This window comes from Grus americana, chromosome 3, assembly GCF_028858705.1.
Source record: "Grus americana isolate bGruAme1 chromosome 3, bGruAme1.mat, whole genome shotgun sequence".
Classification (NCBI taxonomy): Eukaryota; Metazoa; Chordata; class Aves; order Gruiformes; family Gruidae; genus Grus; species Grus americana.
In genome coordinates, this window is record NC_072854.1 from 74,178,607 (window position 1) to 74,190,996 (window position 12,390).

Here is a 12,390-nt window from a genome sequence, read left to right on the forward strand (position 1 = left end):
GTTATATTGTTTTACATGGATTTTCACATAGATGAAACACAAGTCCTCAAATTGCTTTCTCCAACTCCTTTTTTTATTTTTTAGCTGAACATATATAATGAGCTAAAAAATAAGATGAAAAAATACAGTCATTTTTTATAACTCAGTTTTTACAGTTGCCAAAGCAATGGCCTATGGACCAGAGCAGGTCGCTCTAAGTGTTAATACAGAGGTGGTCAGGGATGGGGATTCAGAAAGATGGTACCTGGAGCACTGGTTAACTGATAAATAGCAGCTGGCAATTTTGCGGTCAGTTCCGATGTCTCCCTCCAGAGATACCATCTCTGAGGTTTCGCCTGCAAAGGAAGTGGAACTGCTTTAATTATGCCAGAATACATTTACTACCTGGGAAGCAGTCATGCCAAGACTGTTAATGACAAACAGTACATAAAGGAAACAATGTACAATGCAAAGTATACACATCCCAGTTTGACAGTTAAGAAGATTACCCTGGTATAATATTTTTTGTTAAAAAAATAAACCAACATTCTGAGGTAGGTAACATTACAACATAGGCCCCTATATTGTATGTCTGGCTCTGGAGAGAAGTCTGTTAAGGACTTCGAGGTGAGTATGAGGCACTGTCTGGCTCTAAAGGACCCATAGAGGCTCATTTTGGGGGCTGAGGGTACTACCATGCACCTCAAAATCTCCGGACGTGTTCTCTGCAAAGCCCAACCTAAACCAGGAGCACTGTGAAACTCTACTTAAACCCTTCTTTAAGACAACTTACCAAGAAAGGCAACAGAAACGGGCATAGGAAAAGAATGTCAAACCACAACTACTTTTGGTTTTAGAGCATTTTAATGGGGGTTTCGAGAGGCCCAATCCCACCCCATTCTTAACTCATATTTCATAACACTCTCAGGTATGTTACCATTTCAGCTGGATACAGCCACCTACCTTCGCTGTCACACAGGTCCTTTTTCTTGCATTGGTGGCTGAGCTCTCTCCCTAACAATTTCATACAGAGCAGAAATGTTACCTCATCCCTGATGTCTCTCTGTAGTGTCTATTGGGAGGCATTAACTGCTTTTTCCTCTTGAAGAAATCTGACTCATGCATTCATACCATACGATTCTTACCCTACCCGACAATTCTTTTTTGTAGAAAAATATTTTGTTCAGAGGGGCTGGGCAGGCAGAGACATCACAAAAACTGGATGCAGTTGCTTTTGGTATTTCTTCTTTACTGATGTGTCAAATAACTTTTGGGGCAGGTCACCCAAATGAATGCAGTACAACAGGTTGGGCATGTCTTGGTCTGTTTTCAGTCACAGAACACGACAGGATTTGTTAATTGGCATAGATATAACCTGCACTGTCGCAGTGCTGTCAAAATACAGATTGTGGAATCCATGGCTATTAAGCTAGCTAGATAAAAATTAAAACTACATTTAGCCAAGAAATCAGCCATTTTCACAGCAAAGCAAAGCATCCTGCCAAATAATAAAAAATAATCCAAAATATTCCAATAAAAGACAGAAGTCATAGTTATTAAATAAATCAATTATTTCTGTTCTGAATACAGTAACAAAAGGATTTGGAAAGCAGTACGTAAATGGGATTTCTGAACTATGTTGACTCTTTCCAATTCCTCCTTCAGAGGCAGCCTCTGGATCTAGGATAAGGAATAATTAGCCACAGCCAGTAAGCAAAGTCTGTTCAGGAAGGAGACTACTAACACCTATGTAAACACAGGAATAAGAATTTTTACCTGTAGTTACTGGGTTGCCAGACAACAGCACTGGGTGACAGTGAGCGCTGCTGCTTGCATTACCTTCCCTCAACCCAACAGACAGATGTCACTTGTTAGTGCTATCACTCCCGGACCATTTTAAAGGAAAACTCAGATCAAATTACAGCAGGCTAACCTGCAGATCACGAACTTTAACCGTGATACCAGAATGGTCACCCAATGAGTAATGCTCTGACAGGACTCTGGCTTTAAATAAGCTAAGGTCAGACACAGGTGCTCATTTCTTACAGGAAACTAACTGTACATATTTATAAACAAAATATTGCATGCCTTTCCTCTTTATTTGGACATTAAAAGTTCAAAGAATCACTTTCAGTATCTAAAATGAAGCACCTGCTTAAATCTTTGCAGGGTTTTTGTTCTTCTCTCAATAGAGCTCTCAGTAAAATATGCGTGGCAGCAAACCCATGTATCCAGTGGGTGTCCTCCTATGTGTTGTGGCATTTGTAGTTCCTTCATTTTATCTTGGGATGTTTAGGAACAAAAATCTAAGCACAGAGAATATACAATCATTTAAGATTTACAGGCAGATGGATAAGTTTGAGATAAGCTTAAACATAAGAAAATGCCTTAAACACATGAAAACACTTATTTTTAAGGCATTAGAAAAACCTTCTTTTACTGTGAAGGTTGTCAAACACTGGCATGGGTTGCCCAGAGAGGTTGTGCAGTCTTCATCCTTGGAGATACTCAAAACCTGACTGCTCAAGCTGAGCTGCGGGGTGGACTAGACGAACTCCAGAGGGGCCTTCCAGCCTCTGTCATTCTGTGATGAATAAAAGCAGTTACTGGATCTGTATTGTCTATGTTAAGTAGCCCAAAACATACAAGAAATTGTCTCCAATTCCTCATTTCTTCAGAGAAAAATTCTTATAATGAGATAATCTCAGCAATTAATTTTATATCCAAGTAACATGAAATTAATTGGTTGGTTTGTTGCATTACTTGATAATCAAAGACTGAGGAATGCGAGAGGGAAGCTGTGAGAACGTGCAGTACAGCCAGGGCAGGGGAAAGACAGCGTCTCTGCCCCTTTCAACAGCAGCTAACTGCTAGACCAGCTGGATCTGTTTCTTGGTATGCACATAAAAAGCAAAAGGTGGGAGTGTGACAGAAAATAGCAACAGAGATATAAGACTGGACAAGTGAAACTAAAATACATATGCACATCAACCATTAAACATGGATTAGCTGGAAAACAGAACTCATTAATGCAGTCCATACATCCCACCAGTGATTCCACTCTCATATGAAAAAGTCTGCAACACATGACGAAATAGCAAGAGACAGGTGTCAGAAACCCAGCGAGTCACATGGTCAGGGAGTGATCTCTTGCCAAGAGTTGTATGAACCACTTCAGCAAATGCTTTAAAATGAGGCAGATGAGGTCTGAAGGAAAGATCCTGTAGCACTTTCAACCCAGAAAGAAGGTCACATTTGAGCAGATGGTGAAGGAGAAGCAGCAATCAAGGAAAATGAAGGACTCTGGAAAGGGCATTCTTCTCCTAAAATCATTAGAGAAAGGAAGGCATTTTCGTAATTACACATTTAAGAAGACCATCTCTAAAAGAGTGTGCACATTTTGGTCTTCAGACAATGAATCAATTCATTCAGATTAGTTTAACACAACCAAAAAAATCCCAGAAAAACGCATGTTAGTGGGCTTTAAGCCCATGCCGTAAGATCCCAGAGATCTTGGCTCAACTTTCCGCATCAGGCTGCCTTCATTTCAGGGCATTCAAGGCCCCTGGTTTAGGAGGTGCTCTGATGAACCTTGCTGCTGTAATGTAAATTATCACTTGACTGCTCTATCCTTTTTCCAGGGGCTACTGCCACCATAGCAAAGCCAGCACAAGAGAAAATGTTCCTAACTGGAGATGATCTAGTGCACAGACCAGTCTTTTAACACTTTCAGAAAAATCCTTTGGTAATAATGCTGTGCTGATGTAAAGTGTTACCACCTGTATATATTCCTCCTGATGAGAGGAACTAGCAAAAGAGACCGCACGCCCACACCCCTTTACTCCAGTGCGAAGCTACTGCCCTTTGCTCTGCCAGCGGCGGTGGCTTTGAGCTAAAATGCCAGGCAGTAACCAGAGCAGCTGAAGGGTGGGCACCTGGTCTCTTCTGATGGCTATGTTAGGCCATCCTAACTCCAGGACAGCAACACTCACGGTAATTCTGGGGGTGATGATGCTTTAAATGACCATGGCAGGACTTGCAGGGCTCATTTGTCAGTCATAAGAGTAAATTTACCTCCATCAGCATTTTAAGTAAGTTGCAAGGCTTTCCACTGCTGTAAGTGACACGCAGACCCTTGTTCTGTTCTGGCAACGTCGTGGTCAGGGCGGCCAAGCTCCCCATGCTATCACAGTGTGATTCCCCAGAATTTGCTGCTTGGATTGAACTAGCCTAGCAGAAAATCTCTTCTTTTTGCTCATAAAACCCAAGAAAAATAGTTAAGCAATAATGTGTTGCAAGGATCTGTTTGGGAGCATGTGTTGTAATACCCTGGAGAAGGAGGCAGAATTAGCTAACGTTGCTAATGACACTTGGTTGCTGTGGCTATCGAGTCCAATAGAAATGACTGTACGAAACTGCAGGTAAGGTCAGACGCAGATGGCAGATGAACAGCCCAGCAGCTGTTGAAAATGAACCTGTGTAAAGATATATGCATAAATAATGACACACTTGTCTATGCTATATACTGGTAATCTTTGAACAAGCATCCCAGGAATGACAAGAACCCAGAAAACAGAGTCTACCCCTCTTTTTTTACCACACAGGCCCCAAAATGAGAACAATCCAAGAATTAACAAGCACTTTACATGCAGTTATTCCCACTAACATAAGAAACCAGTCTTATGTTACTGTAAAGACTTTAAAGTAGTCTGCAGTAAGAATCAGTAAGAGGGATTATTGATCATCCTACATACAGCATTATACAATAGACCAAGAACTTCATTTTTTACACCTTTTTGCTCAATGTGAGATATTGGTCTTGGGAATGATGGGAAAGTGCTTTAACTGAAGTAACAAATTATATGCTTCCATCACACACTGAAATATAACTGAAAAAAGCTGCTGAAAGTTTTTAAAAAGGATTAAACTATACTAAAATATCACCTCTCTAATATTTCACCAACAGGTTGCCTTCTTATTGATTTGATCCCTTTCTGTTTACGAAGTGAGACAGAATTTTGAGTTAAACTATGGCTTGCTGTTTTCCTATAAGACTCCCACTTTGTTCAGCACACATCATGCGGTGGCTAACCAGTTGTTCAATACTTTGCAAGGTCTTCCCAGCTCCAAGTGTACCTTATTTATTTCATGTTATTTTTCAAATTCATTGATATTCTACTCATGGGCTTGTCTACCATGAATTCTTCACAAATGAGAATGGATTTACTTCATAGCAGCCCATTTTGCAGATGGTGTATTTCTATTACCTCTATTTTACACAATGGGAAATTGAGGTATGGAAAGATTAATGTCAAATATCTCCAGTAACTTTGACATATAATACGATATTTTTCAGAGACTGCTTAAAATAGGGGTGACATTGATTTCACCTGTGTTTGCTAAAGTTCTGCATTTCTGCAGATCAGACTGAGGTTCTCAAGATGGATACCACAAAATAGGGAACATGAAAACGAGTGATTGCTTATGAAAAATCTATTTTAACCAACTGGCTCCTCATCAGACAGGAAATATGCAGTTGCAAAAGAAACACTCTTGGTTCATCAGGGTAGCATTCAACTGTCTGCATATGAAGGTCTTTTTTTACTCCAGTTTCTAGCATTAGTCACTATACTTTTTCCAATTTCTTCAACAAATGAGGCAAGGATCCTACAGATAATGACCTTTTTAGAAAAACAACTAATCCACAGAATGGAGTCCAATGGAGAGCAATATAGTTTGAACTAAAGGCCAGAGTATAACAAGTGCATGTAAAAATGTCAAGCTGCAAAGGCAACCAGCAATAATTCATGAGAGTTTAACAAGGAAGCTATTAAAAACAAAGAAAAATTGTTGCTTAATAAAATAAAAATCTTAAATCAAAATCACGGTCAGCTCCAGAGCTGAAACACATTACACCACCCTGCTACTTCACCTAAACCAGAAACCAATTACCCCAGTAGATTATCCTTTTCTTTACAGAGAAGTGTAGGAAGGAGTTGGGACGTACTTGTTGCCAGTAGAGTTTATGGATATTTCTTGAGAGCAGGAAAAGTTCAAGAATCTTCTGTTCCATTCCAGATCTCCATGTGCTCTAACAACCCATTACAAAAAGCAGGGAACACAGTTTCACCAAAGAACAAAGGCAAGTTCTCTGCAAAAGAAATCTAAGAAAAGGGTTGTGCCTGTAACAAAAGCATTTCTAACCAAGAACTTCCATTTTCTATATTGCTTCATCACAAAACCTGCTTTTTTTCCTGTTCTTGGAAAAACTGTCATTATTTTTACTTTTCTGGTTTCTTTCTCACAATGGCGAACAGCTGCCACTAATTCATCCTGTAACTGACGTAGCTGGGACCAACTTTTCGTCAAGAGCAGTACTGCATCCGTAACATCTACATGAGCATTTATTGTATGTTCAAACATGCTCGTAAATAAGCACATAAGCAGAATTACACAATTTGTATGCAAAGGTGTGGGTTTCCAAGGGCAGCATTTTTCCATTACAACATTACAGGTAAAATGTACATTCAAACATGCATCCATTTTTACTAATTTGTACCTTAATGAATAATAGGAACAAACGTTTACTTAATAAACCATTTGAACTTGGCAGTACTGCTTTTGAATGAACAGCTCTAGAAAGTGCGGTACGTTTTGTGTTTACAATTTAACTGTGGGAACAGTCAAAAAAGACAATACACATACTTGCATTTCCTAGAAAATCAGCACCAGACCACACTTTTCTTCATAACTCCCTCCTGAATATCATATTTCTGAGTTTATACCATGCCCACATTTGTGATATTAGATCATCTTAAGTAACACATAATAAAATATCCTGTATTTCAGGATATTTCATCTTCTATTTAATATTACATTGAAGGCCCACGAGTTGTTATTTCTCTCTTGAGAGTTATTTAGTCTCTATATCACATGATATATTTGGGCTGAAGGTTTAGAATCATTTTTCACCTCAAATTATCAGGAACAGGTTGGCTAAGAACAACTATATTTACCTGTATTAGAATTAGATCAGGATGCTCTGGCAAACACTAATATTTTAAAATGTGTCAGTCTGCGCTTGATTTGTACTTCCCACACTTTCAACACACTGGAACACAATGATATTACCATGCTAAAAAAAACCTCAACCAACCAAAAAAACCCCCAACAAAACCATGCTATAGCAAATTAAACTTTGGAACATGTATGACAACTGCTACATCTGGCTTGCTAAATAAAACAAAGCCAGAAGGTTAGCCTGAAAAACCTACTCATTCTACTTAGTTGACCTCCCAGCACAATTTAGGGTACAGCCACCACTAGGGACATTTGCCCCCCAAGCAGGAGGTTTGCCTTCCCTCCACCCTCCGGGGTCGGCCAGGGACACCTCAGCAGGCTTGACACCCTCAGATATCCTTTACACCCTCATCCCGTACCCTAGTGCGCGCAGTACTTGCTCTCACTTTCATGTTCTAAAAGCACTGTGACAGGCTCTCATATGGCCTTCAAAGTATTCAAACTGCTTGGAACCGGAATAAAAAAAAATACACAAAAAACACCCATAAATTATGCTTTAAAGCAACAAAGTCTCCCACTGGGGTGGAAGAAGCTGGAGGGCTAACCTCCACTCCTTGCCTTCAGAGAAGAATTTGTGACATGAATTTTAGGTATCATTAGACCAGGCGCGGTTCCCTTGTCAGGGACTTCTGTGGAGAAAGGGCTTAAACTACAGAAACAAAAAACGAAGTGATGCATCTTGTCCTTCTCACACCCACCGCTGCCAGGTGAGGGACTCTGTCAGGCGTCGGCCTCCGTTGGGCTGTGCTTCCTTTGGCTCTGGCCAAGGGTCCGGGCCCCCTCACCGCACAGTGGGGCCGGGAGGGCCCTGTGCCCCCTGCCCCAGGGCCGCCTCTCACCCCCGGCCCTCGGCCCGGCTGTGCTGCCAGCGATGAGCTCACGATCCAGCTGCGACACCCACAGCACCCGCTAAGGCCAGGCCTGAGTGCCCTGCAAAAGACATATAAAAAATTTTTAATTTTATATCTATTTAAATGTTCTTCAAAATTAAGTTGCAAAACCAACTTCAAGCTGAAGTGATGGTGTTTATGGCAGCGCCCAGCAGAGCCGGCCAGGGCTGCTTCAGCTTGAGCCGCCTCACGCTGCCCTCGCCGATAAGGCGTAAAGCCCCCCGTAGCCCCGCGCGGCCGCCCCACAGGCGGGGTGCCGGCCGCCGCCCGCTCCAGCGCCGCTCCCCGCCCCTCGCTGCCTCCCGGCTCCCTGCGACCGCGGCGGTCACGCCTCTGCCCAGGCACCGCGCCCTCCCCGGCAACGTAACGGGGCCCCGGGAAAAAAACGGCACTTACCAGGAGTGGGGTTCGAACCCACGCGGACATACGTCCATTGGATCTTAAGTCCAACGCCTTAACCACTCGGCCATCCTGGTGCAGATACAGGATCCGCTCCCGGCCGCCCCTACATCGAAGGCCCCGCTCCCGCCCGCCCACCGGCTGCTGGCGACCCTAGGGCCAGCGCGAAGCGCCCCCCCCGCCACGCCGCACCCTCCCGCCTTTATTTCTAGCGCGGGAGGGCGCAGAGCGCACAGGCCGCTGCGCGCGGGCGGCCTCTCTCGGCGGCAGCGGGAGACGGGCGGGCAGGCCCCGGACCGGCGGGGACCCTTGTCCCGGCCTGGGGTCCGCGCCTCTCGCCCTCCCCGGGCCGGGACGCGGCCCTGCCCCGCCGCTTGGCCTCTGGCGGGCGCCGGGGCCGGCGCCGGGGCCGGCGCGGAAGGGGGGGAGGTGCGCGGTGCCGGCGCGGGCCCGCCCCTGAGGGGGGAGCGCGGGCAGTGGGGCCGCGGCTGGGCCGGGCCGCGGCTGGGCCGGGGGCGACGAGGTGCGAGGGCTGCTCGCTGCCGCTCCGCGCTCAAGCGAGTGCGGGATTAGGGGCGGGCGGGAGAGCCGGGAGGGCGGCGGTGCCGGCGTGGGAGCAACGAGAGCTGCGGAGAAGTGGCACCGATAGGGCTCAGACCACCGAAACCGAAAACAACTCAACTTCCCCACCACCACCCCCGGCGATGCTGCCTGGTGCGATACCAACTGGCAGGCGCTCTTGGGAAATCCAGTGTTGTGTACGGGCATTTTACTTACTCCTGTCCAAGCATTTCCTGAAATACGTAGCTTCCCATGCTCATAGAAGGAAAAAAAAAAACCCAAAACGAACAAAGCCCAACACTATCAATTATGCTTAATTAGGAGGAAAATAATCGCAGAGGAAAGATTCCTTGCCAATCACCACTGCATGCCCAGCGTACAGACGCGCCTACTGCACTATCCCCAGTTAAGCACCCGCACTGGGACCTCCCCCTCCTGCCCCGCATCAGAGGGGGAATGGGAAGGTGCCCCATTGCCAGCCTTCCCCCCCACTGGCTCTCACTCCTGACGCTTTCCAGAAGAGAAAATGGACATCCTCCATCCCACCAAACCTTGCCGTCATTGAGCCTGCCCTCGAGGGATGAGACCAGGCTGGGGAGGCAGGGCGGCGCAGCCCCCAGCAAGCTGGAGGAGGCACGCAGAGGCCATCTCACTCTTCCCTAGGCAGAACAGGAGCACAACCCTGCTTGGTTGTTAGACATCCTGGTTGTTGGCGGCCCTCTGTTAAGGGGGGGGCCTCGAATTTGCCGGCTGCAGACGGTGCCTAACCTCTTCAGCTGTTACTGCTCAGATGCCTAGTACACGCGGTGTGCTTGTGAAGGAAAATACTTCTCACACCCAATAAAAGTTGATTCTTAACATTTTACGAATGGGAAGAACAGATGTGAAACTCGCACCCTTTTTTTTTCCTTAGGAGCCCATTAAGGAAAGAACAGCTCCTTGGTTGGAACTTCTCATGCTGTATCATTTGCTTGAAACGGGCATCGTACCATAGGAAGCATTGCTCCCTGTTCAGTAGGGCTGTGCCTTTCAGCAAAGGTATTGAGTAGAAAAACACCATTCTTTATTCACATCTAACATTATTTTTGAGAAACATAGTAAAATGTTACTTTTTGCTGTTAAGGCTTTGTGCCCTATTAGCGTATGCACTGTAAGGTAAGGTATGACGGCACAGCTGTCTTACGCTGGTCCTTACTCGCTTCAGCTCAACTATTATGAAGACACTATGTAATATGCTAGAAACGCGGAAGAAGATAGATGTGCTACTGGCTTCTCACATTTCAGAGAAACAAAAACCATGGCTCCTTGTGAAAATCACATTGCTTCAGAAATAGATTAACTGTAATCACCACATACCATATCTATGAAATGATACTGTTTCCTGCCTTCATCATATCTGTGATATTTTTCTAGAGATAGAAACACAACCATGTGTAGCTCTTTCCTTTTTCAAATCAATTCCAAATATCTACCATGGTTCAAAAATCTAGAGAATCCATTTTGTTTTCAAGAAATCATAAAATACAACTCAGGCTGTGCATTCAAAATGGCCCAGTCGGCCTCCTTAGATTAGAAAAGCAGCAATTTAACTTAGCTACTCAGTCCAGCCTCAGGTTTTCTCCTCTTAAAAAAAAAGGTATCTGTGTCTTAAACTAAGAGCTATACTTTCTAGAAGCTTTTCCCAAGACATGTGCCAGAGAGATGCCTGCTCAAGTGCATCCGTAGTCTGAGTCCTTTGCATTGAGGTAGCAAGGGTTCGACTGCCATGTCTCTCAAATGAAATCCACATTCCAAAAAAAAACTCCCAAAAAACCAAAAACACATAAGATGAAGTGGAGACTCATACGCATATCCAGGATGTTCATCATTCTATTTCAAACATGTTTTGTAATAGTTGGGGATTTTTTCTCTTTTATATTTATGCAATGTTTTTTTACCTTTTAAGGAGGAGCAAGGTGTGCCTGGTTAGCAATTCTCCTTTCTCCTTCTCAGAAAGGGCTGAGTTGCATAGGGTAGGTTTCAGGGTTTTTGTTTGTGAAGCTTCTGCTGCTTTCAGTAGGAAACAAAACCAAAGTACCTAAAAGCTAAAGCAACCCCTCTCACATTTTAACTACTTCCCCCTCAAATCCAGCTATAGGGTTTGCCACATCAGGGAAAGGAAAAAAAAACCAACCCAACCCATTGAATATGCTACACACATCTCCTTAGGAGTCCTGTTGACTTTCAGAATGAAAAGGCAGCTTTCCTTAGCAAGCATGAAGATGTCCATCCAGCGGCTTCTGTTATTACTATGCTAATATACCATCAAGCTACTTTTATCATCTTCTTCCACTCATCCTGTGTGGCACGAGTCTTTGCAACCATAGTGTCATCAGTTTCTTTCAAAAGCCTGTTTAACTGTGACTAGGCAAGTTCATGGGCTGGCAAAATTAGAGTTCTTACACAACTGAAGGATATAAAAACCCCATAGCATTAAGCAATGAGCACATGTTTGCAAGGAAGAGGATGATTTCTTCAGTTACTGGAAGCAATTTTTTAAGTGCCTGTAATACACAATGCAACTTAAAAAGAGTTTTAAAAGGTTCCAAGCTGGTGTTTCAATGATTCTGTTTCTTCCCTGCAGCAACAGCCTTAAGTCAAGAGACAAAGTCTCCAATTACCTTTTTCTTCATGTTTTCGCTCTCTTTCCCTGTGCCTCAAATCAGACTAAAGATCTGAATATAAGCTTTGCATTTCTACTAATCATCAAGCTCTCTCAAAACTGTGAGAGTAAACTTGTATTTTTTCTTGCAGTAGAGGATCATCTTGGGATGTATGAAATTCATTTTTCATGGTTTTTGTAGGAAAAATTATGAGAAGTCTATCTCAATATACAACATGTTTCATTTATTGTGGCAACAAATATTAGGAGGACTTTTGGTTTTAGGCATTGTTTAATCTCCTTTCACCAACTCAGAGTTTAGTCTGGCAGCTTTTAAACTAAACCTTGACAACACAAGAAACTAATCAGAGCTGCTGATTCAATTTACAACACTCTGCTTGTTCTGTTTTTCTTATTAAATCTTTTATTCCATTTGTAGACATACATATGTGCAAAAAAGAAACCAACAAAAAAAACCAGTACACATTTTTATCAAAAGCATTAGTGAGTGCTCAGAATATGCAGATGAAATGAAATACATATTCTGTTCCTCATTGATTTATGCCCACATGCTGACCCTCAGAGGTTTAGGGTATTTCTCTACAGATGCACAGTTCCACTGCCTTGAATGGCAGTACCTACGGAATAAACGACTTTGTCTTCTTGAGTAGCACCAAAGCTACTAGTACTGGTGCCAGTTCAACACCCTCCTTTCTCCCACTTCAAGGGTGAACATTGGGTTGTTGGAGAGGTCCTCAGGCAAGCATAATATTGATATCATCAGGACATCACTGAATATCAAAATATCTTCTAGTTTAGAAGATCAGTGTTCCTCACTCT

The 12,390-nt window shown here is 43.6% G+C and overlaps 1 long non-coding RNA gene and 1 other non-coding gene across 3 annotated transcripts; both read right to left on the reverse strand.

Moving 5' to 3' along the window:
- Positions 1 to 56: 56 nt before the first annotated feature.
- LOC129205169 (uncharacterized) lies at positions 57 to 8,842 on the reverse strand. 2 transcript variants are annotated; one of them, XR_008576637.1, is made up of 4 exons: positions 8,346 to 8,842; positions 5,987 to 7,989; positions 4,054 to 4,454; positions 57 to 3,302 (listed from the first exon to the last, which is right to left on the reverse strand). It is a non-coding gene; the product is annotated as an uncharacterized LOC129205169 (long non-coding RNA). The 2 variants fall into 2 exon arrangements; XR_008576636.1 differs by having other exon boundaries at positions 57 to 4,454.
- TRNAL-UAA (transfer RNA leucine (anticodon UAA)) lies at positions 8,343 to 8,425 on the reverse strand. Its single transcript has one exon. It is a non-coding gene; the product is annotated as a tRNA-Leu (tRNA).
- Positions 8,843 to 12,390: the final 3,548 nt, after the last annotated feature.